Source organism: Chroicocephalus ridibundus, chromosome 16 (assembly GCF_963924245.1).
Source record: "Chroicocephalus ridibundus chromosome 16, bChrRid1.1, whole genome shotgun sequence".
In the NCBI taxonomy this organism is placed as follows: Eukaryota; Metazoa; Chordata; class Aves; order Charadriiformes; family Laridae; genus Chroicocephalus; species Chroicocephalus ridibundus.
Genome location: NC_086299.1, coordinates 6,744,167 through 6,769,870, shown reverse-complemented (window position 1 = coordinate 6,769,870; position 25,704 = coordinate 6,744,167). Strand labels below are relative to the sequence as shown.

The window sequence follows — 25,704 nt, the reverse complement described above, 5'->3', positions numbered from 1 at the left end:
GCAAAGCCAGGCCCCATGATGGGCCTTTTTGAGAAGGCTTCTCTGGGGTTTTTTATGTGGAAAACCCTTTCTTGGAGAGGGGCAGCAGCCGCTCCAGTTTCTGAAGGGCCAATTAATAATTTTCCTGAGGTAACCTGACGTTGTTACCCAAAGGTGTGGGGCCGGCTTGGGGGGGGTGCAGCCCCCTCCCCTCAGCCTGCCCAGGAGTACCTGCAGCTGCAGCTCATCTCTGCTAACGAGGGCCAGAAGCTTCTCTGCAGGCGCTGCCGGCCTTGGGGAGCCACTGGGGGCCTGAGGGGCTCTCCCTGCCCTGGGGTGTCCATGGCTGCCCACCAGCTCGTGGCTTCTGCAGGGTGCGTACCTTTTGTGTGGAAACCAAACCTTTTTGGAGCAAAGCTGCCTGGCAGGGGATGGGCTGAGGTAAGTGACAGCAATTCCTCGCTTCTATAATGGCCTATTGTATGACCAGGCTCCCTCACACAGGGCTGTGTGAGGGGAGCTCTCTGCCTTCTCTGTTTTGTGTGCGATTCCCACCAAATCCATGGGTAAAGTTGCTTTTACGTGCTCTTAAGTAAAGATCACTCCTGCCCCCTGTTATTCCCTTTGAAAATAAGAGATTATAAAGAGTGTATAAAGTGAGTTTTATAGGCCAAATAAAAAAATAGTCCGGGTGGTTTTCTGTGGGGCTGTGTGCCTGTGGCTCATAAGGCACGTGGTAGCGTTGGCTTTGCATGGTTTGGAGTGAGGTATTTGTTACTAATTTCTGCTTAGTGTGTGTCGTGGTAGCAGCTACAGGCTTCAGCCCTGGGCCAGGACTGAGCTGAGATGGGCAGAACGAAAAGATGGTTTATATTTACAACCTTTTACAGCAACTTACAACTAAGCAACACCTCACTGCAGGCATTGTCCAGCTCAGGTAATCCTGCATGTAGTAAGACATAGACATGGCGTACTCAGACGTGGACTTTATTGTTGGTATTTGTGGGTTTTTTTTGGTTGTTGTTGTTATTTCCTGTTTTAATTTTCGGATGACTGTGTGACTCTATTGTCTGAGGCGTCCATTCTCACACGAGACATGAGGGAGGAGCACAGTGGAAATTATTAGCTACATCAAAACTAACTAGTGAATTTGTGATACTCTCAAGATTTTTGAGTATCAAGCATTGAAGAGTGTTTCAGTTTGGACTTCTACAGTTGTACTTAAATTTGGGAACAACTACTTTATTTTTAATCCCCTGTCTTTGCTGACTTAGTAGCCGGAAGTTCTTTTGTGTGTCTGAAATCCTTCAAAGACTGTTTTATCGTTCATCTTTGCGCGTGTTTCTCTGAGTAAATAAATGATCTTCACAATTAACTTTGGCTTTTAAAGGTATTGGAGGAGGGAGGTGTTCTCTGGGTTTGGGGGTGAGGTATTTTTGCTTTGGTTGGTTGGTTTGGTTTTTTTGTTAGTCTTCAGGATTTCCTGAAGCAGTTCTAGATTTTAACTTTTCTGGATATATTTCAATTATAATTGTAGTTTACCAACAGACTTCTGTGTAACGATCTTCACAGCTACAGCATTCAGGCCCCTGGCACTTCTGACCAAAGAATGTTTGCTGTCTAGAAAAGGAAACTGTGGTTGGTACATGAGCGTATGTTTTATTCAACAACTGCAGTAGAGACATTAGAAATGACATTTCAAGCTTTATATAATTACATAGACATAGTAAGAGCTCTGGTTGTATGTTAGTTTTCTGAAGAACAGGAAATAGATATAGATGTCGCTAAATCCTGGAAGATAATAATGTGTATGAGAAACTGGACTTCCAAGTCCTAAGATAAACTTTCTTCCCTGATCTTTGAGCACCACTTCCTGTTGAAAAGACTGATTTCTTCGAATTCAGTGGCAAAGGTCTGAAGGGATAGTGGCAGTGCAGGGGTAGAGCTACTCGAAGATTGATTGTATCTGCGAGGCTCTGGTTCCCCAGTAGCTCTGCTGTGGGACCATGAGACAGGCAAAACTGAATTCTGTGGTGTGCTGGTGCCTTTGTGCAATGGATGAAACATTGTATGTGAGGCGTGAAATGCTGAATGTCTTGTAGGCAGTAGAGGCTGTGAAACAGAATACAGTCTATCAGGCAAAGCCTAAGAAAGTTGTCTCAAGTTTCTAGTTAAATCTTAAGGTGAAGGTTGTGAACAAATGGGCTCAGGAGTTCTGTGCATCAGGAAATAGCAATAATGTTGTCAAATTATACAAGGTAATTATAGATGCAGGAATTTTATGTCAGCCCTTGATTTTCATCTTTCTTAAAAAATAAGCAGGTGTATCAAGCTTTTTAGGACACATGGAAAAGTAAAGAGTTTTGTCTTCTCTCTCCAGTGGGTTCATATGTCATGATGGCCCTTTATTACTTCTAGCGGCCTCTTAAAATTGGTAAGTGATTTATTTTCCAGCACTGTATTGGTTTCACAGCTTTTCCATTTGCGATTGCCACTAGGTGGTGCGTTTGTGCCGGCATACCGACGTCAGGGATCGTTATTAATGAGGCTGAAATGGGTCTTTAGTAAAAGACCTCTGCATCTCCGTCCCCTCTGGAAAATGAAACAATAAATACACATTAGAGCAATGTCAAAGGGAGATTCTAAAAGTCTGCAATTGGGGATGGGAATATGAGTCATTTTCACCGCCATTTTCACCTGCAGTGGTTTCTCCTGCTCACCCCCTCCCAGCAGCATCCCCCATCACGCTGGGCTCGATTAATTTTTCTAAGGATGATGGAGCCTCTGGGAAGGTCCAATTGCATGTAGGTGGAATTTATTGTATTCCTTGTAAGAATGGTAGGAAGGCACATGTCTGAGCTGTCTGTGGTCCAAGTATTTGGATTGCAGACCACATTGTAAGGGACCTTGTTCTTCCTCTCATGCTCCTTATCGCACCCGCTTTGTCCTTTTTTTGAGCAGGTTTGGATAACGACCCACAGTCCCAATAGCAAATAGTTAGGTCTCTTACACGGGTATGTTGATGTGAATGGCACAGAAGAGTTATTAATCTGTTCTATCTGTCTGCCTTCTCCAGAGGCTCCTTCAATTGTCAGCAGAGATAGTCTCTTCCAAAGAATGTTTCAGAGCATTTAGATGAGGGCCCTGCTCTGAATCACTGCTTGTAGGAGCATCCCTCTTCATCAGCTATTTAAAAAGACGAAACAGAAAACCTAAGAGCCTGGGAAGGCTATCTGGCCAGCTCTGCCAGCCAGGGAAGTGCTGGGAATCCCCCTCCGTCTCATTCAGGAGCTCTCACACCCCCCTGCTCCCCGCCTTACTTCTGTGGCTGGAACAGAAAACTGCAGTGTTGGCTGCATTTAAACCAGGGGGATTGTTCGTGGTTTGCATGGCTTTTTTAGCAGCTCAGAAGTACTGGGGCCTCTCCTGTGTTTTGCATCCCTCTAAGAGCAGAGGGTCTTATTGGTAAGCCTCTTTCTCATGGGTTTGTGACTGTGTTTAGAAAACTTGACCGATGCTTATTTTTCTTCAAGTTACAGCCTTCGGTCAACATTCTTATAGGTTTTTATAAATAAACCACAGCACAGCATATCCCTCTGCAAGCAGTACAGAGGCTTTGAAAATGACTGAGGAAATGCTGCATTCCCCTTTCCCACCAGTAGATATCAGACTGTTTAATTCTTTTCCATTGTGTTGCCTCAAATCTGTCCTCATTCCTTCCCCTTTTGGTTTTAGTAATTAAAAAATTTGGTTTGTTTGTTATTAACAGTAGAAAAGAAGGACAGTTCACCTGTGCACAGTGGTGAATTAGTACAGAAATAAAAGACTTTTGATTGACAAAATCCAAGCTAAGTACACTGTGGGGAAATGCCATGCTGATGTCTTAACATGTCTTGAGCTGATACTGGGATGTGCTAGGTCATTTTGTGGCTTCATATTGTGAACTGTTGTCCACCACTCCTCAGGTCGTGCGTGCTTATCCCACCTGCATTCACTTTAAATGTTGAGCCCTGGTCTCCAGAAGCAGTAGCCAAGCTACGTTTTGTGTTTGGCTTTTTCCCTTGCTTTCAACATCGCCAGGATTCCTGTGACATTGCTTCTTTTCCTTCTGTTTTATCCGGTTAGTTGGCTGATGTAAAAATAGATATGGTTACATGCAGAGATGAAGTTGGAAATACTTTATATGAAATGGAAGCCAGAGTGCATGCTTGCTTGGCGTTTCTGTCCCCTACTAGTGTTTTTGCCCCTAACTGTTGTTTCCTCATCTCCACCCTTTTAATCTCTCAGGCTTATGTAGAAGACTGAAAAGATAAGAGTGTGAGCAATGAAATCTCCTGCAAAATAGAAACCTTTCTATCAGAAGCTGCCAATAGAGGGTGAGTTGGGAGAGCTGCAAATGCTGAGAGCTGTAGACAAGCTGATCCAGTGTCCCTCTTCAATAGATAGACGTGATTCAAAATCCTTATTCCTTGAAGAAGTTATATACGGGTGTAAAAATGGTGCTAAGAGCTGTTTGTATGCAGCAGGTCATAGATAAAGCTCAAATAGTCTGTAGAATGGTCCTCAGTAGATATTTGAAGCTGCAAATCTGAACTCGTGGGGATGAGGGGATTACATACTTTTCCTTGAAGTTTAGAGTGTAAAATGAATGCAGAGCTGCCTCTGGAGTGGCGTCTGTTTTGACCTGTTCCTTTTACAACTTCAGAGTAGGATTTAGTCTTCTTTTAATTCCCAAAGCTAGTCTGGCTTTAGGACTTTTCCTATGCGCAAGGGACAAAGAATACCCTATCCAAGCTACAAAGACAGCAATGCTTTAAAGAGCAAGCTAATAGCTGTGAGTGGCCTAGTGCAGAGGCTGCAAAAGGTGTCCCTTTTGGCAAGGGGCAACAACTCAGTCTTGCATCTCCCTTCAAAAATCCCTCCTTGGCCTGCAAGAATTGCAGCAAAATTTGTTGAACTTCTTGAACCTAGTGTGCTCAAAGTAGTGGCTGACGGTGGTGGAAAGGCCAGCTGCCTTAGCACAGGATAAGTAACGTGGGAGAAGAGAAGGGGAAGCAAGGAGCAATCCCAATTCCCAGTGAGAGTGAGAACAAGAAGGGAGGTCTGAGAGGGAGATGTATGGGAAATGATGCTTCATGCGTTGTCAGAGGGAGGTAAGGCAGAGCTCCCATTCCCCCAGATGCTCTGGGTGTGTTGCACCCTCTCCCATCTGTTCTCCCCTCCCCAGAGTCCCTCGGTCATTATTCTCTGTATTGGAGGGCAGTTAGTTGCTGGTTGCAGTCCATTTGGCATCTCTCTGAGCGTGGCCAGGAGGCTGCAGATCCCACGTAGATCTGGAAGAGGTCCTCAGCCTGCCTTTCCTCTGTAGCATTTCCAGAGCCTGGCTGGAAGACACAGGGCTGTTGCAAGGTCAGAGGTTGCACACAGCCATCCCTGTCAGCACAGCCTCTTAAAGATGAGAGCTCTTTGCCCTCAGTTCTGCCTTTTCTGCCACACAGGAGTGGGCAGCATGTGCTAGGACTCATGCTGATAGTGAAGCGTAGCAGGCACTCCAGGAATCTCTGACACCTGTGGGTTTAATCTGGCTCTCTTAATATCAGCTGCACTCCTACCTCTCCCTCCAAGACCAGCAGAGTCTAGTGAGACGTGTTTCCCTTCATGCTGCTGGATTTCCCCTCCCTCAGTGTCTCTCTGGCCATGCAACTCCGTAACCAGTTTCCCGTCAAGAGCAAGTACAGCGTTTCTCACCCAGAATGTGGCCTGTGGTAAGGGGGTGGGAAGGGAAGAGGGGGGTGGGGTGCGTTTTGGGGGAGCTGTTGCTGCTGCAGTTTCGTGCCTCAATCTGTATTCTCTCTCTTCTCTGCATGGCTTCCTGTTTTTTCACACCACTGCTCTTTGAAACAACAAGCTGCAAGCAGCAAGGAGGACAGGGGGTGGAGGTTGGTAGGATGGAAGAAGCCTCTGGTGATCCTTGCAGAAGGTCTGGGTGCAGGCTCTGGAAAAGGCACTATGTGCCTAGGTGTTCCCCTGGGTGTGATCCTGCCATTGTGCACCACAGAAGAAGTGGCTCTCTGAGGAGGTGGTGCTGGTGTACGCGTGCATTTTGCAGAAATGCGTTGCTTGATGCTGCGCGATTGCAGAAGAGCCATCCAGTTGTCTTCCTCAGCTGCTCTTGAATGGACAAAACTAGAATTTGCCCTATACTTTGGCATTTTGTGATAATCAGCATCAGAATAATGCTGAAAGGCGAACCACCACTGCTGATTCCTGCAGAATTTGGGATTTTATGCTTTAAAAAAAACCACCATGCAGTCCAGGTTTGCTTAGTGTGTGAAAGGAGCGAGCATCTGGTTTGGAGTGCCATGGTTATGAGTTGCCCTGCCTTTCCCTGACCTTGGGCAGCTGGCGGCATAAACAGAGCCTGGGCAATGGTGAACGGCTCAGAGCAGTGATTCCCAAACTGTGAGCCAGACAGCAATTGCTAACCGTTTGCAAAGAACTGAAAATTCTTGAGAACTTTGACTTCTGTTTTTCAGATGCCTGACAGCATTCGCAGAAAACAAAGAAGTTGCATTAGGAATTCTGCTGTCAGCGTAATCCCTGTATTTACTGCTATGTTTTTCCTTTCTGTTTTGAGAGGAGGAAATGTTCTGTTTGATCATCAGTAGAAGGCAAAATGTGAAGAAAGCTGTTTCTAGGATATCATCAGGATGAAGGAGCTGCACCATGACGTGTCCTGCTTGAGTTAAACCTGTAGCGGAGTCCTCTCCCAAACAGGACCTGTTAACAATGTTATTTGAAAACATTTTTTTTCCAGTCTCCCACAGATTTAACACGAGTGAGTCTCTAATTAAATCCATAATTCATCTTCAGTAGATTGATAATGTGTAGGGTTGAGGGAGCTGCTCTACCGTATGGGACCTGTATTATGTTCACTTCAGCATCTGATCTGTGCTCTTGTTCAATACCAGGTGCTTTGGAAAGAGGCACGAGGAGTCCTGTACTCTAGTCAGTGTGATTGTTGCAGAATGGGAGATCATCTTTAATTTGATATAACTGTGTTGCTGCTTTGCTTCTCTAGAAGCAAAAATTTTTGAGGAATGAAGCTAGATGGCTACAGATAACTTTGGTTCAAGTCATGAGACAAATGGGTGTTTCTGAGATGTTATTTTTAGGGGTGACATCAGAGCCTTGGTTTGCTAACATGTTGCTAAGTGACTTCAAAAGCTGCTCCTCTGGATAATAGTTGCTGGGTCCAGAGAAAGGTAAATAGAGGATTAGGTTGCAAAGTCTTGTTCTGGCAATGGTTCCTCTCCGCAGGAGGCGGATGGGCAGCCAACTGAGCACAGCTGCTTGTGGAGTTCCTTGCTTGCCAGACGAGGCTGTAGGAAGGAGATGAAAAATGGGAAAGATTGCATTAATTATTGAGCCTTGTAAAAATAATTAGCAAGACAACAGCAGGCAAATGGGCAGGGAGGAGGAGAAAAACAGCTGCCAAAGCATGGAAAGACAGGACTTCACTGGAGATAGAAAAGGAAGGGGAACTGGGTAAGGCGCCCCTTTAATCAGTGGCTGGGGAGAGATGAAAAATTAATGTAGGAGCTTTGCATGCATAAATAGAGCAAGGCAAGGAGGGAGGGGACATCCCCTCGTTTCAGTTGCCCACTCTTGGCTTCCACCAAAGGCTCCGGCAGATTAAATGGCCTTTTCATGGTGCTTCAACAGATGTTATCAGTGGGTACCAGGTACGACCAGTGATATAAGGAGAGGTAAAAACACCTTGTGCGAATGTTTGTTGAGAAGGATTGTCTGGCTTTTCCATCTATGAATTGGTACCAGGACTGTAAAGGAACTGGCCAGAATGCTGGTTAGTCCAGGTTCCCAAATGACAGGAACAGGCTTCCATCAGGATTCAGTTTTCTCCTTCATTTTACTGTTCCCTCCAGAACCACCAGCAAGCGTATGAATGATTTTTGCACTGTAATGCTGTGGTCTCTGATTTGTGGGCAGAGCTGTCTACTGTGACACAAGGATGTAGTTAGTAAGATTTAACAGAGTCTCTATTGTGTGCTGAATGGAACTTTGTCAGTGGTGATTTCATGGTGATGCCCATTCATGTCTTTCGGATCAATTCATAGAGTCATTATCCTCCTGGATTTGTTTCCCATGACAAGTCTTCCAGGCACCTTGGTCTAGAATTTAGCAGATGCTCTCTCCTCCTGGAGAGCTGCATCTGACTGGTCTCTCACCTGGCTCTCCACAATTTCTTGCAGAGAGCTTTTTCTATATTACCTAAGCAGATTTTTTTTTTTTTGGTAACCTTGCGTGATGCGTGCAGATAGCATAAAAGCTGCAAATGTCTTGTACATTAAAGGAAACAGCCTGTGAGTTGGCAGTTCCCAGTCCTCCCAAAACGTTGATCTTCACTTAAGGCAACCAGCTGAAAAGGGGAGGAGAGCACTGCGGGGAGAAGCCCCATTGCAGCCAGGGGACTTCTGAGCACTTGCAATCTGTAGAGCTGCTGATGTGCTCCCTTCCTTCACGGAGAGTCAACTACACATATGTAGTAGAGGGTGATTCACTCACCCCTGATAAGATCTAACAGATATCTTAACTGAAGTAAATAAACAAGTACCAGCATAAACTTAATGACTGTCTAATGACTGTCTTTACTAGAGCTCAGTTGCCTGTCTGTAATGGAAAGTTTCAGGGAAACTTTGGGGAAATTTGCACACGTGCAATCAGAGCTGCTGACTCCTCATTCACAGCAGAGAAAAACATTGTTTTCAGAATCAGTTATGCTGCTTGCTTTTTTTTTTTTCTAATGGCCTCTTCCTCTATTTTTTGCAACAGAAGTATTGTGTCTGGTTTCAATTTTTTGCTATAAGACTGATCCCAGGGGAGTAAGGGGGAGTACTGCTGTACAATTCACACTCAGTGATCTTCTGGTGCTGCCAGCATGGAGGAAGACCACTTTCCCCTGAACCCCGATGATGGGATCACCGTTTACTGGGCTTATTCAGTCTTTGCTAATTCACACGTGGGCAGAACTGCCAGGACATGTGTTTACCCATGCCAGCTTGTAGCTACAAGGTCTCCAAAGTACAGCCAAGGTAGCAGGCCCAATGATGAGCTGGAAATGCTGATCATCAAGAAGGTGATAAAAAAAATTAATCAAGGTTTGATCATCCCACAGCTGGTCATTTTGTTATCTAAAGTGCCTGAAGGGGAAAAATTTGCTCTGTGAGCTCTTTTTCCTGTGCAAGTTTGTCAGGTGTCCTCATCTTTATTTTTTTTGCAACGTAGCAGGATTTCATACGCTATTTACAGCAGGATTTCACATGCTATTTTTTGTCATTTGTAAATGGAGTAGACATTCATCTGCCTTCCCTCTGGTCAGATGGACCTCACAAAAGAGGCTCAGAAAGAGGAGGAGGAAAAAATGCTGTGATGCTCTGTTTTGAGCAATTCCCAGTGACAAGTAATCTGTTGCCAACAAACACGCTGTGGTGTCCCTTATTGGAGATAAGGGAAGACAAAGGTTCAGTAAAGACAGGAACCATGGGGGACAAGAGCTCAGCCATTCTGGTAAATGAGATCAGATTCACGTACTTGCGCATCTTTCCTCTTGACAAAATACATTTCAGTTCTTTCTGGGCTTTTGCTGGTTCTGATTCAGCAGTGAAAAAAAGATCAGGTGTGGGTTTTGAGGAGTTGATTGGCTTGGGTTTTGTCATTTGCTAATCTGAGGGAGCTACTCCAATCGTCGAGTTTGCTGTGCGGGTGTTTGTGTGACCACAGGGAAAAGACTGTCTGTTGTTTCAAGAACAGAAAGCAGTGCTAGCCTCTGTTCCCCCGCTGCTGCACATGACCTCCCAACACAAGCAGAGTGCCCCCGAGTAAGCAGCAGCAATCAATAAAGCATTGAAGGAAGAGAAGAACGCTAAATAAATAATGTGCATGGAGGAATAGTCAGGGCATGACCTGTTAGGGCTGAATGGTGTGTAAGTGGGTGCTGTGTGGCTCGGGGTGTAATGGCACGACATTAAAAGCCCATATGGCATCATCAGGAGCTCTGTGTTTTCAGAGGGCATTTGTCTGGCTCCAGGGTGGGAGCTAGTAAAAGAGACAAGTGTGACAGTCTGGGAAATGGCACAGAAAGAGAAATGCTTCTGTAAAAGGAGAAGTCTGAGGAGGAGGAAGGATGTATTTTTACTGTCAGAGGGCTTGTGAATTTCCTTTCGTTTTGCCACCAAAGGAATCACATGTGTAGTAGCTAGGTATATTTTTGTTGGGGGCTTTTGGGGGTGTGGAGGAAATGTCTTTAAAGGCCCCTTTTCTTTGTGAACTTTTCTTTAGAGAGTTGAACAAGCCTCTTTGGCTCCCCAGAGTGTGTCCCAAAGGAACCTGACGGGTGAGCAGGTGGGTGGTGTGTGGTGACCAGAGAAGCAGATGGGAAACGCTGCCATTAGGGGTTCACTAGCCATGTGTCTGCAGGCGGCTGGTTAACCTGTTGGACATGTGACTGGCGAGCCACACATCTGGCAAGCAGATAATCACAGGCATTGTCAGTCATGTTTGCCCAAGACATTTGCTGATACAGTTTGCAATTTTGCAGGCTATGTGCATCCACACTGTGGTGATGATGGTGGGATGGCCCGCTTGCAAAGTATGGCAGGCTTCATGCTACAGGCAGTTCAGTCCCTGTAAGCTCTTTGGAGGGTATTGAAGCCAGTGCTTCCCTGCAAAACATCTACCTCAAGACCTGGCATCTCTGACCTCTCGAAGCAAAGCAAGTTTCCCGCTGTTCCCCATCGCGAGAGAGCTGCTCTTTGGCTGAGAAAATAAGTTTGAAATGGGATGGTAAAGAGACACTATTTGCTGACACTAACGTAAATTGAATAGTTCCCGTTTCTGGTTTCTTGTTGCTAATTCTTTCAAAACTTTTCTTTCTAGAAGTAAGGTTTTATGGTCAGGTCATTGGAAACAAACTAGATCCCCTCTTGTGGTATTCTAGCAAATGGCTGTGTTTGGTCTATGTTTTCAAGTGGTTTCTACGTTTCTTTGTATCTCCAATGGGACCTCCAGACCATTTCATTCTCAAAGTCACGCAAGTCAGTGTGGCTTGGCAGTGTGCTTTGGCAATATTACTGTCCTGTACGTAATAGCACGTACCTATGAAGCTGGTGCTTATTTATGTATTGAAAGAGGTTGCACAGATTTCACTAAATTTTTACGTTAAATTTCCAAGCCTAATTCTGAAAGCATTGCTTTGCCAAAGTTGTGCGTGAATTCAGTGGCACAATCCATCTCCTTTTTGACCATGGTGTGCCCCTGGTTTCTTCCTGTAGGCATCTGAGCATCATGCCTCTTGCTGCCCGGGAGCTCTGCTGACTGTGTGTGTCTGTTACTGGCCTCTCCTTCCCCCCGTCATTTTCTCATTTTATCCAGGAGACTTTGCTCTCTGTCTTTCTACCCGCGGCCTTTAGAAAAAGAGTAAATTGAAAATCTGGCTCCTGGCTGTAGCTAATTTACACCAGTCACTCAAAACACTAAACAGAAACTGAGCAGGAGGAAGGAAATGAGAGGTTGAGGTTTTTCCTGTTGCAGGTAACAAGGAAATAAAATAGGAAATTCAACGCAAAGTTGTCATCTTGATGAACCCCTACCAGCACCAAAGGCTGCAGGTGTTTATGGCTGCTTTTGTTTGTTTAATTATTCCTCTTAGTGTCAGGGTAAGGCTGGACTTAAGGTCTTCATGATGGTGCAGAACAGGCTTACAGCAAAGACAATTTAGAAAAGGGAGTCTGGATAAGACTGAAATTTTTTGTGTTTAAAAGAGATGGGGGATGAGTTGCTGCGTGCTTGTCATGCTAATACAGAAGCTGGCTATTGAGGACCTAGTGGAAATAAAGTTGTGTCACATTCAGTCTCAGATCTTTACAATTTTCCAGCCAAGTGACTGAGCAGTTGTACACGCAAGGGTGTGTAAGCTGGGGTAATTTGTGTTATATTGCTGTCCTTCTGTTAAAATGGAAAGATCGCTTAGGTGGAGCCTCAGCTACAGCATTACTCAGGTCTTTAAAATGTAGAAATATGAAAATAGACTGCAAACTCTTCTATAAGCAATTAAGACTGCACATGGAAACTGCCATAATTCAATAATAATTAATGTTTACCAATACGGACAGTTTTACTATCTGTTTAGGAGCAGATGACTTATTTAATGTGCTAGACTCGGCTAAAGCACCAGTTAAATGAGTGGAACTTTATGGAAAGCTTATACTATGAAAATAATAGGAAAAAGATATTCCATTTATTTTCCTCTGTTGGGCTATCCCAAAATGTTGCTTCTACGAATAAGGATGAAGGAGATTTTTAAACCCCTTTTTAGGGTCCAAGAGCCCCAGGGCTCTGGAATGTCCGTTGTGAGGACGGTCAGCACGGTGGTTTGTATGCTGGCTTTGCGCGGGGCAGATCTGGGAGCAGATTTGCTGCTCTGGTCCAGACCCCGTGTACCCCTGTGTTGGAGAGTTGCTTGGTCTTCCTGGGCTTTAATTTGCCAATCAAGGAGGAAAAAACCAGCACTGAACTATGAGGAAAAAATGTAGAAGAGTGTAAAATTCCATTGAACGAGCTACCCAGGTCTCTTAGAGAAAGAAAATGTTACTGCGACTCTGTTTTTCACCAACCCAAGTTAATAATACTGGTCTCAGCATCATTGGGTAGCAGATCTGTGAGTATCATACAAATCAGTTTGGTACAGTGTCAGTTGTTGTAATTTGCAAATCACATTGCAAACGCTGATCTCTGAAGTGATCCAATACTAAATGTTGCTGTTCCTGCTGTCCCGAAAGGGAAATTGAGGCAGCGAGTTTGTAGCGTGGCCAGTGCCGTGGCAGGGTAAGACCTGCACAAATCCTTTGAGGCAGCAAATTTAACTGCTTGAGGTGTGAGGGGACACCCAACCTTACTCAAATCCTGGCTGCTGCCACATTTTACATGAAGATATAGTAATAGTAAACAATGAAGCTTTTTATTTTGTTTTGAGGCACACTCACCCTTGTAGCACATAGTGTAAGTGCTTAACATAGTTAATACTTGCTCGGTCCAGTTTCCCAGTCCTAGTTCTGTTTAGGCTGGCTGGAATGTTTGCTTCTGTGGAATACATCTTCTTTTCTTTGTAAGTATTTTTAAAGACTTAATGAAAACAAACATTATCTATTTCTGGACCAAAATTTGAGGACAAAAATTTTGCACTTTCCTGCTACCGAAAAGAGTTTGTTTTTCCTTCAACACTGTTCCCAGGGTAAAAGTTGTAGTTTTACCTCCAGCTATGTAAATGATTCTTCATCAGTATGTCTCAAGTGGAAAGTCCCCTGTTCACAAATGGAAATTTTACTCTGGTAACAGTAAAAGTAATAATTTTCTTTCAGCCAAACCATCTCTCATTTTAGAAAAAAAGAAAAAAAAAAAAAATCCCTTCACATTCCTTTTCTCCTTGTTGTCATTGATGACTCATGCAGTGGCGTTCGCTACTTATTTCTGACCCTTAAATGATTTTTCAGGTGGCTGCTAAAAAATTCTTAAAGCATTTGTCACTGGCATCTGCCTCATTTTGTAACATGATAACATATATTGTTTTTTATACAGAGAGTGTATTTATTTGGGTTCCGAATGTTGCTTAGTTTGGAATACACACTTTAAACATCAAATGAAATGAAACAAACAAAAACCACCCAAATATAACAAACTCATGAGTTTGTGCAAAATATTTAGTGTAGGCAGGCACCTGCATCTGTCTGTCTTCAGTGTGCAGACAGCCACCCACACAAAAGTTTGCAAGATCCGGTCTTACTGGAAACAATTAATACAGACCCCCAAAATTCCCAACCTGGACGAAGGACTTTTTTTTTTTTTTTTTTTTTTTTGTGCTGAGATCTAGTTTTATATTTTTTGAGAACCCAATGCTCATGTGAACTTAAAGTGTACTTCTGAGGGTGGGAAAACTGGGTGCTGCTTTTCTTCTGGTAGCAAAGAAAAGGATCCAGAATCCCCTAACAGTAATTTCAAGATTAAATAACGTGGTTTAGTTAAATAGGCGGTTACAACTCATAATGGAAACCTATGGTTTTATAGATCATTCACTTTCTGCAAAAAGAAGTACTCCCAAGAAATGGTATTGCAAAAAAAATGAGAGGAAATTGTCCCTCCTGAAGAACCAATAGTCAGAAAAGGGATGTAGCTTCTGTCCATTTGTATTTGTCATTCTTTGTTTTTGTATCAAAAAAACACCTTCAACAGAAGTGGGTTTTTGAGAGGCAGTGGGGCAGTGCTGTGTGTATGTATGCAATTGTATTTTGAAGTGACGAAGAAGTAAACAATATTCTGTGTTGAAACACTGATGCTTTGAACTTCTGTGGCACCACCAGTTAAAGCCCTCAAATGACTTGTACAAACAGCAAAGCCTCATAAAATGCCCTGTGAAACACGGAAGTAATATTCTCTGTATTCCGCACACAGAGAAACAGGTGAAACGACTTATTAAAGGCCACGGCATCAGTGCCAGTATGAGGAGTAAAACCTGAGTACCTTACTCCAGGTCCTGTCCTTGAAAGCATGAAGTTTTGGGTTTTCAGAGCAGCGTGTGTAATTTTGGTGGGGGATTTTGTTTGCATTGGTTTAGTTTTGTGTTTTTTCCCCAAACTGTTTTGTCTTACATTTTTGCAATCAGCAACTCAAACTGTATCCCTGACATAGCAGTAGCTTCACGTATCTTGCAGAACTGGGTCATAGCATCTCCTCCCATCTACCATTTGACTAATACCTTCCACTCTGTTCTCTGGGATGGTGTGCTGCTTGCAACACTAACAATTAAGAGAACTTGCTTTTTCCTTAACGCAATACTTTGGCAAGGGCAGGGGTTGTAACTTTGAAATTCTGATGAAGAAACAACCGAGGAGGTATCAAACGAAGGCTCCTGGTTCATTTTGATAACCTCCTAAGGAGAACTGCCTCCAGGGATTTTTCTGCTTTAGAAGTCCTGTGATGTTGCTGATGATCAAGATAGGAATCTCAGCTGCTTGCTGCAGCTAACTCAGGTCAGTTCTTGTTGCTTATTTTTCCTCTGCAGACATTTATGGGGAAATCATGAAGGAATGCATTGTTCTCAAGTCTACGATATCCTTCATTTAAATGTGTAGTCACACAAATAAAACAGCATTTTTTTATCTGGGCAAGGACACCAAAGTACACGGTTCTGGCCTTCAGCAAGAGAGCTGAGTATCTTTGTCATCATTCTCCCTTCTCTCTGTCGTCCAGGGTCCCAGGCTTGACGCTATTTCAGAGGCTCCTTGAACCAACAGGCTGCTCAGGTCCTTGAATCCCTCCCCCTAATAATTCACCATCAGCTCCTATACAGTTCATAGAAAGATTTCACTTAATGAGTTTTTTGTTTGAATGCATGTCCACCAAACAAAGAGAAAAATGTGCTGAGGCTTTGTCACGGTTTTCTTCTCTGAAATATCTCTTGTGACAATATCAACAAGCAAACTGTGGCCTTGTTCTTGAAAGAAAAACAATTTGTGTTGTAACCACTGTGCACTCAGCTGTCCCAGAGTCCAGGCTACAAAATAACTGCTGCATTTTTCTTCAGAGAAATATCCTCCTTCTGGGAAGGTTGCTTGAGCATAGATGAAGAATAGGAGAAAAAACAATGCTGAAACAGATGCTGCTTAAGGATGTGTGCTTCGGGATGTGACAAGTTGGCAGGGCGAGGCTGTGGTCAGCCCAGGGCAGCAGAGAGCTGGATGCTTGGTGTCCCTGTACCTGTGGTCCTCCCAGGGTAATGCAGCCCATACTGGGTAAAGGTGGTAAATATGCCTTTGACCCTTTGGGTTTTCTTCCCCTAAATATTCTTACCTGGTGTTTGTCCCCTGCCTTGCCCTTTGCAGGGGACATGCCATTTTTGTGGGACTTGAGCTGGGGGAAAGTGGAACCTGAGGTGTGTGATAGTGACCTCTTGAGAGAGGTGGTAGTTTTAGTCTTCATTTTAAGAAGGTGTTGTGGTGAATTTCTCCTCTCAGTCTTATTCAACACAGCCTCTTACTACTTTCTGTTCTCTCCTGAGACCCGTGTCAGGGGCTACTGCTCTGCAATCCTTGCACCACTGGCTGCAGCAAATCCGTATTTCCTGACTGCCCTTCTCTGCCTGGGGAGATTCTGTTTGTGCCCTCGCAGCCTTCTTCCTTGCCCTTCCTCAGCCCTGTCAGGAGCCCGCCTTATCATAGGAACTGTGGGATCACCTTCCTTGCAGATCTTTCCTGGATGGTCATTGTCCATCATCTCTTTACATTTCCACCAGTCATGGGCCCCAATGCACTTGCTGTCCTTTGCCCAGTCACCTCCCAACCTGCTGGAATTATTCTGGACCTAACTGGATTTTCGAGTCACCATTTCAATGGAAGTCACCATTTCAATGGAAGTCACCATTTGCTCAACGGAATTCTGGGCTGCATAGGGAAGAGTGTGTCCAGCAGGTCAAGGGAGGTCATTCACCCCCTCTACTCTGCACTGGTGAGGCCACAACTGGAATACCGTGTCCAGTTCTGGGCTCCCCAGTTCAAGAGAGACAGGGAACTACTGGAGAGAGTACAGCATAGAGCAACAAAGATGATTGAGGGATCTACCTTATGAGGAAAGGCTGAGAGAGCTGGGACTCTTTAGCCTGGAGAAGAGAAGGCTGAGGGGAGACCTTATTAATGTTTGCAAGTATCTAAAGGGTGGGTTTAAGGAGGATGGAGCCAGACTCTTTTCAGTGGTTCCCAGTAACAGGACGAGGGGTAACGGGCACAAGCTGGAACATAGGAAGTTTCGATCAAATATGAGAAAAAACGTCTTTACGGTGAGGGTGACAGAGCATTGGAACAGGCTGCCCAGGGAGGGTGTGGAGTCCCCTTCTCTGGAGACTTTCAAGATCCGCCTGGATGGAGTCCTGAGTAATGTGCTCTGGGCAATCCTGCTTTAGCAGGGGAGTTGGGCTAGACGATCTCTAGATGTTCCTTGCAGCTCTGAAAAAATTCCATTATTTCCTCCACATTTCTTCTTCTTCTTCTCGTCACTGAATATATAGATGTTCTAAGTTTACATTACACTAAAAAACAATTCCTTTTTTGAGGACTCCAGAGATGTAACCTGATTTTTCTACCATCCCCCTATGTAACTTCTGGCCAATTCATTTCTGTGCCTTGGTTTTCTTGTGTGTCAAGGAGGAAAAGCTTGGGTATGCAGATTTTACAGTACATACTATTTAAATTTTTTAAGCAGTACAAATGAAAGTGTATATGTTCTGAATATATTAACATTTATTATTTATTAGTAGTAGTGCTATATTCCTATCAAACAGGAATTTATGTCAAGTTAGGTTGGTGCTGTTGCACTCCCAGTGCTAGATCAGAGCTTGGTTTCCCTGGCATGAGTGTTTGCTTTGATAATACTTCTGGCTAGTTGAGCAGTTTGTGCATGTTATCTCCAATGCCCTACCATACCGCTGACTGCTGTATGAATAATCATGTGGGGCTTGACATTAAAATTGTGAATTCATATCTGAATTTCCCTGACAAAGTTTAGGAGTTTTTGGATCTGCAGTTGGTTTAGATTAGTCAACGCTTTCCTCGGAGCACTAGCACTGATTTTCAAAGTGATGAAGGTCTAGTCTTCCCTTTTACGTTGTGTTCTACTTGAATAAGCATTCGTAAAATACAGCAGTATTAAGGTCGTTGTAATTGATAAGGCTGTGGCAGCTCTGGCTATTTGAAGATGGAGAATTGGAAAGTTCAAAATATGAAAATGAACGTGTACAGCAGTTGGAGGCTGTAAGGTGCAGTTAAAATCCTTTGTATAGTTTATCCTAATATCCTGACTTTGCTTCAGTGTGCACATTGCTTGCTTGCAAGAGAGCCTAGATGCCCCAAATATATATATGTGTTTAAAAACATCCCAATAAAGAATGAAAATCCTGTAGCTGTGCAGCATTATGCTGTAGCACGGAGATCCTTCATTTAAGATGCAAAAAAGAAACAGTGATTTTCAAATCTTGAAGTACTGTTTGGTTTGGGCATGGCCATTTCTCAGGGAAGGGTGTACCCTGGGGCTGTACTTGCAGAGATGAGCTCTGCTGCTCACCTCCGCAATAGATGCTGTGGATCAGTGCTGTATGCTTCATGCGGCTGGGATCCTATTTCAGATCTTGTTGCCAAAAAAAACTCTTTTGACTTTTAAATAAGAGCGAGTTACCAGCCGTATTTGCAGACCAACTGCATAGCTGAAGCAAAAACGCGGTTTCCCGCCTGTTGGGTAGTGTTAACCACATGGAGCAAATAGTTTCAGCTCTCCTAAAACTGCTCTGGCTTCCTGTTTGCTTTGTGGTGCAATTAGATGTGGTGAGTTTGGGGGTGGTTGTTTGTTTGTTTGTTTTTGTTTACCCCATACCCCAGTAAGTGGAGGATGAGAGGGGGCAGCTTCTAGCCTTGTCTGTAGAAGTGGCGAATACAGCTTCACAAATGTTACTATTTACTAAAATTGCCAACATCTATTTGGCTTGGGACCTAGGAGGGCAGGCATGATGTTTTTCTCTCCAGGTGCCCCACTGGCAGTTGAAAGTGTTCTTGCCAGGCAGTCCTGTAAATACCAAGGCACTGTGGTTACATTACTTGCTTGTTGTCATCCTCTTCCTCTTTCTCCCCTGTTCCTTTTTCCTCCAAAAGCTGACTAGCCATCTTATCTAGGCTATAAACATTGGCCAAATTTCTCATGCAGCAAACTGGTGTAGAGAAGGGAAGGGAGTTGGCTGGCTGCTGTACGGCCAGTGTTTCCAACCACATCCATTGTGTAAAGGGATGCCAAGGCGTTAAGGAGATGTGCAACAATGGTGCACCGGGAGCAGCGAAGAGAGGAAACTACCTGAAAAAAAATGTGAGGATAAATGCCAAGAGGTGGAGCTATGAAAGACTGATAAGTAAGCCTACAGGTTCAAAATAATCTTTGTTGAAGAAAAGGGGCATAAAAGGAAGGTATTCGTGTGAGTAGTCATTGTAACTGAGGTATAGCGTAAAGATGAAAAGAAAATCGCATTTTAGATTTGGCTTTGGTAAATATATAATAGACAGCAGCCCTTTACGCTAGCCAAGCACTGCAGGATGTTTATCCCCATCTTCAGGGAGTTTCTCCTCTCTCCTGTGAGCTCTGGGCACTCCTCGTCCTGCAAAAACTTGTACCCTGAGCCAGCACTGTGTGACACAGAATGCCTGAAAAGTCGTCATCCCCTTCCTCCTGTCTATTTGTCTTTCTGCTGTCTACAGTTGACTTTCAGTTGCTTTTTCCCTTCCCTACAGTTTCTGTTGTCCAATTTCTCACAGGCCATGTGGGCAAATGTCCTATAAGTGTTCGGTACAGTCCTATATGTGAAACTTGGAGATGATGAATAGAAAAGCTGTTGGGAAAGGGAAAAAAAAAAAAAGCAGAACAGAAACCAGAATTCCTGTAAACAGTCTGTTAAAAATATCTTCAACACATGTCAGGGCCGATGATTTAAAATAGACAGTTCTGAGCTTTAAAAGGTCACATTAAGACGTGATAGTAGATTCAAATAGAGTTGAAGAACGAATGTTTCAGCAGTCACATTTTGTACTGATGGTAAGATATCCATGTTGCCAACTAGTAATGTTCAGGGAAAAAAATGAGTCAGATTACAAGAATAATGAGCTTTTCTTGGATTATAACATGGAAGAAAAGGAATTTATACCTTAATCACATGCCTCCAGCAGTAGAAGCTTTAGGAAAAATGGTGATTCTGGGAGTCATAAAATTGCAGGAGCAGTCGGGGCAACGCACTAACCATGTCCTATACCCAGATTGTTTGTTTCCATGTGTGGGAGTGAAATAATGAAAAGCACAAATCCAGGTTCATAGTCTCTTATTATTCGTGACCCAAAGTGTAGTGGGCACTTCTCAAGTGCAAGAGGAGATAGGTGAAAAGAGAGATTTTTTTCAAATGAGCAAATGGTCTTTGGATATCTAATTGCTGCTGAAAATTTAATGAGACTGAGGAGAGTGATTGTCTTCGAACACTGGGAACATTTCTTATCCCCATCTGCTGCTTCTTTGGAACCACTAATTTCCTGTGACGAGTCAGAGCGATGCTCTGTGCAAAAGAGTGGTAGGAGCCTCACAGGGTGTCTGAGAAGTGGCCGGCCCTTGGGATACCTTGGGGCGCTGGTGGGATGATGGGCCCTGGCACAACGGTTTGGTGCCTGGGTGGGTTTCCCTCTGCAACAGGTTGGGGGAGGAAAAAAAAACCAGGCAGATAGCCTGTGTGTCCCAGGTACCCAGTATGTAAAGGTGTCTTTGTTCCTCTCTCCCCATCGTGAGCAGGTGTGAGTGAAACACCAGGCGTGTTACAACCCATTGCTACCCCAGTCCTACTGCGGGCATCTCGCCTGCCTTGGAGGCATTTCTTCTTGTCCCCAGAGTCACTTGACTCTCCTTTGGGATCTGGGGTCCTCCCCATCCTTAAGGCACAAGAGTTTTCCAGATGGAGAAAGGACAATTGTGTGACTGAGGTTGTCGAAGGAGCCCTTGCCAGGAAAGGAGCGAATCCCAAACGATTTTAAATCTCCTATGTGAGTAGTTTTGCACATACACGTGGATTTAGGGCCTACCTTCAGCATTGTCTCCTATAGTTTGTCCTGGCAGTAACGGGGCTGTCATCTGGTGTTACCAACGGTGTGTCCCTGCTGCACACACCATGTCAGCTGCCGGAGGACGGTGGCAGCTGTGTAACGCTTCGGACGTTTTCTGTGCTTGGCTGCCAGGACTGATTTCTCCTGGGGGCCTTGCATGCCCTGTTGTGTGTCTTCTTGTGCACGAGGCTGCACCAACCAGTGCTCCACAGATTACTGGTGTGCAACACACAGCTGGAGTGACCTGTGTGTGACAGAGGGGGACTGCTGGGCAGTGATGGATTACCTGGGGCACAGTGACATCCCTGCTGCAGCGTTACTGGTGCATGACGCACAACCGCAGCTGTAGTTACTGGGGCCCAGTGCAGAAGGACTGGTGCAGGACCAGTGGTGTGTGATGCACAGCTGGTGCCCAGTGCGGGATAACTGGTGTGCAGAGTGCTATGGTTTGAAGAACCCACAACAACTTATTGTCATTTAGACAATTATTCTATCACTGGAATGACCCACACACACCTGGGAAGGGGAATCAGGAAAAAACAAGGAAATCCAAGGGTTGAAATATAAACAGATTTAATAGAATAAGACAAAATAAATAACATTAATAATACTAAAGAACCAATATTGGTCAGATACCAATATAAAATACACGAGGGTCATACTCAGCCCATTCCCCCAGCAGAAGCTGTGCACTCCCAGCAGGGACAGCCCGTGTGCGACACTGCGAGAGCTGTGGCTTTGGGAGGAAGGGAAGGGCTCAGGGCTCTGGCACCGGAGCAAGGAGTTCTCGGGATCACAGCCATCATATAAAGAGAGAGAACTTCTCAGCAAACTTTCTAAATTATACTGAATGTGAAGTTCAGGGTATGAAATAACCCTGTTGGCAGCTTGGGTCAAGTGCTCCTCCTTGTCCCTGCACCTGGAGAGCTCAAAAACACTGAGACCTTGAAACCCGCACACCAGAGCTGGCTATACAATAAATATTTTCACCAATTCAGACACTAGAGCCTCCTAAAAGTGCTGTTTTCCCAAGCTGTAGGAGAGACTCTCGGTAAAATCACTGAGATGAATTACCCCCGAGCCAGGACGCCGGGTTACCGGTGGGCCGCGCGCTGGGCGGGGCGTGCGGCACTTTGCAGACGGTGCCCGACGCCCGGGCCGCGGGCGGCCCCTTTGCAGACGGTGCCTGGGCGGGGCCGGGCCGGCAGCGCGGGAGCCCAGCGCGGCCGCCGCCGCGGGCCGGCACCGCAGGTGAGACACCGGGAACGGCGCCGGGACCGGGGGAACGGCGCTGGGGGAGCATCAGCGGGGCCCCGCCGGAGGGGCGAGCGCCTGCCCCTCCCGCTGCCGGGGGGTGGGGGTTCGCGCTGCGTCTGGTTTCCGCGCCGTTTGCGGCAAATCCGAATCGCTCCTGGGGCTCCTCTAACAAACTGTATTTATGAAAATGGGGTGTTTTAGGAGTCGGTAATCGGCGGGCAGGAGGTGGGTTTCTGTGGGGTCAGGCCTGGACGCCGTGCCCCCCCGCAGGAGATGTGCTGTGCTCCTCCCGGTCTGCGAGGCGGGCGGATGGCAGCCGTCCTTGTTTGGCCAGGAATTGGGTGGCACCCACTCGTGTCACCTGCGGACCGACTCCGCGGGGTGCTGGGGGGTTCTTGTCCTGCTGCAGTATCTCCCTGGTCCTTACCCGCAAGGTTTGGTACCTTGTCGCTGCGATTAAGAGTCACCCAGAGGTTGGCAAACACTTGGCAACATCTGGCCATCCTTTGGTGTCCGAGCTGCGCTGCTGAGGTTAGTCACCAACAGTGGTGTGTGTCTACTAGGGGTTGGCTTCGGATTGTGTGTTTTGGCAGGGCATGAGGAAGTCTTCTAAGAGCTTTTAACACCTAAGCACAGCGTGTTGTACGTGCTCGAGGTGGGAACCTGAAAGTAAAGAAAGTTGAATGTAGTGGTGGAGGGTCATTAGAAATGTATGGCTATGGCTTATTTTTTTGTTTTCATCAGCAAGATGTGTTTGAATTTCTGGTATTGCCCACTCGTGGGAGCAGTTGAAAAAGACTAATTTCAGCAACCTTTTAGTTTATCACAACTTCCTCCAACTCCTAGGTTGTGCCCGTATTAGCAGTAACAACCGGAGCAGAAAGATCCCAAACCACTTTGCCAGCATTTAAGAATTGCGACATCCTCTGTGTGTGATATACTTGTGTATGAGAAAACTGAAACACAGAGGAGTTAGCTGTTTGAAGTCATGCATCAAACAATTGTGAGAGTTAGGAATGGAACTTTGCAAGTTGTCAGTTTTCAAGCTCTTGCTTTGACCACTAAATACAGTTTCCCACTAGATGTTTCCTCAGACAGCACTAAGGAACTTGCCTAAAAGGCTGCTTGAAAGTTTCCACCAGAGCAAGGTTCTCAGGTCCTCCCATCAGATGCTTTTCTTACTCCCTGATGTTTCCTCTGCCTCTCTCTAATGATACTGTTTTACTTCCAGAATGAGGTATGGCGTTACATTTCCATTTCTCTTTAATCGCTTTACCTGAGTGTCGCTTTTCCTCCCTCTGGCTATTACTTGTGGTTGGATGTAAGGTCCTGCTGAGCTTGAATGATGGTATATCACTCTGACGCTCTTTCTCTAGCTGCTCTGGAGCTGGGAGCCCCATAGAACTGCAGCCTGGTTTTATCGCCACGTTTACGTTCTGCTTTCCTATCTGTTTCCTTGCTGACAACCCCTTTCATCATCAGCCCTGCACACAAACAAGGTTAGCTCCAGTTCAGATTGCATTAGTGTAGTTCTGCTTCCCATTACTTTTCTCTGTTTTACGGGGGTGTGCATGTGTAAGGCGGGGCTTTGAGCAATGTAAATGCTCAAAGTGAAGGAGCCTTTATTTCATCAAGGGAAGGGCACAAGCCAAGGGATGCTTTGGATCCAGTGGTTGTTCAAAGCTTGATCCTTGTAGTCTCCACATAGCTACAACGCTTCCTTGGAAGGTGGAAAAATCCATTGTTCTCTGCTAACATTTTGACGCGTGGAAGGTGCTGATTTTGGTACATAAATGCTGGTTTATATCAGCCCCTCTGGTCAAGAAGGTGATGCTCTGTAGTGTTTTAGAGGCCTGAAAAGTTAGGAGTGTGCATTTTCATCCCTTGCCCAGTCATTCTGGGCAGATTCCATTGTATGTCTACCTTGAACTAATGGTTTGTGTAAGCAGTAAAGTAAAGCAAGTAAAGGTGATTAATTAGGTGCTTAGAAATCTCTAATAAAAGGCGTTATCGAACCAATGTAACTATGTGTCCACTATGTAAGGTTGGATGAACAAACTACTGTTGAAAAAATGAATGAATGGGTGCAGGGAATTGTGTGGCAGGATATATGAGATCAATGTACAAAACAGAATCTGATAAGACGCAAAAACCTTTATTTGATTTTTACATTTGGTAGATGTAGAAGTCTTATTACGGTAAACTAAATGAAGGAGATTAGAATATTCTAAACTAGGGTTTGAAATGAACCCTGAAGATACAAAAGCGTTGATTTTTAGGGGTTGTTCAGTACTTGAATGCCTCTCCACACCTTTTCATGGGTCCTGTTTTTTTCCTACGTAGTTTGTGGTCCAAATCTTACACTGGTGTATATGTGTGGAAGGAGGAACGAGAGAGAATTAGAGCTGTGGTGCAACTCAGGTCTATACTGAAGGTGCAACACTGTCAGGAACTGAAAGAGAGCAGTGATGACCTAACAGCACAGTTGGGACACCGACCTGTGTTTTACAGGAAGCTTAATGGAAGTTGTAAAGGAAACACTTTTGTTGACACAAGAGCAAAATCTATCCTATTAATGCCACATGCAAAATGAATGGTATTAGCAAGTGATCAAGAAGGTAGTAAAGCCATTCTGCTGGCACAAAAGGCTGCTGCTAGGTGGATGTCCAGGCTTGGAGTCACTCTTGGTGTCAGTCTGCAGGGGGTGGCTGTGAGTTCTCGGTCCAGCTTGCTGTGGATCCTGTAGGTTGGCTTGAGCATCGAGTTTGATCTGATGCATTGGAAGTCCATGCTCAGCTGGGGCGGATGGGGCACAGCAGACACTTGCACCTCTGCGGGGTCTGTGCTCAGCTGGGGCGGATGGGGCACAGCAGACACTCGCACCTCTGTGGGCCGGCAGTCCCTGAGGCTGTTTGTAGCACCTCTCACAAGCATGTGTTCATTTTTAGATGAATAAAGAGCCAGGTTGTCAGTACTTGTCAGCAGGCAGAGCTGCAGAGGCCATTCTTACTATGAGCTTCTGTTGGCTGCATCCACATCACGGGACTGGAGCCTGAATCAGGATTTTTTACGTTACGCCGCAAGGGAAGCAGATACAGCATATTTTTCTGTGTGATTAAGTTAAGGGGCTGGCACCTGGTTGTGAGTATCCAGCTAGCCCTGCAAGGGGGGAGTAGCCCTACAAAACTCCCACGTACAGTCACAGTTTGATTTGCTTCTGTGTCTCTGGAGGCAGGCTTACCTGCTGTGGGAGTTTTCCCAGTCTGTTCCTGGAGGGGAATTTGTGGGTTAATTTCACAGTCTGTCAATGCTCAAATGACTCGTGTACAGTGGACCTGTTTTATTTACTCCGTGACCCCCACCAAAAAAGCAAGCCCAAGGTTAAAACACCTCCAGAACACTCACTGAAGTGGGTCTGCGCCTGTGAAAGCTTGGGGTCGGTTCAAACCCACCAAGTGTATTGATTGTGTGGTAAAGACATGTCAAACGTGTGTACATAAAAATTCCCGTGGTGTCCTCCCCCAGCTAGGCTGATGCCTGCAACGAAAGTGACTTCCTGCTGTCTCCCACGCAGCACGCATCACCTGTGAGCTCTGCGCCACTCGTTTCTTATAAACTTGAAAGGTATTTTTGTAGTCCTGGGGTTTAGTAATTTTGTAATCTGTTTGTGGGCGTTAGAGCTTCCGTGTCTGTCTAACGCTGCAGCCTCACAGAGGTTTGTGGAACACTA

The 25,704-nt window shown here is 45.1% G+C and overlaps 1 protein-coding gene across 7 annotated transcripts in view; it reads left to right on the top strand.

Moving 5' to 3' along the window:
• PIK3CD (phosphatidylinositol-4,5-bisphosphate 3-kinase catalytic subunit delta) overlaps positions 1-25,704 on the top strand; it is a 55,412-nt gene that overhangs the window by 4,047 nt on the left and 25,661 nt on the right. For 2 of the 7 annotated variants that reach the window (XR_010073500.1, XM_063353872.1), the window contains exon 1: positions 21,885-21,968. The exons of 2 other annotated variants lie outside the window; for them this stretch is intronic. The gene's annotated coding sequence lies outside the window, so the exon portion shown is untranslated. Of the gene's footprint in view, positions 1-21,862; positions 21,969-23,350; positions 23,474-25,704 lie in introns of those variants that run through there. 3 more of the 7 variants (XM_063353869.1, XM_063353866.1, XM_063353870.1) reach the window with 3 other exon arrangements.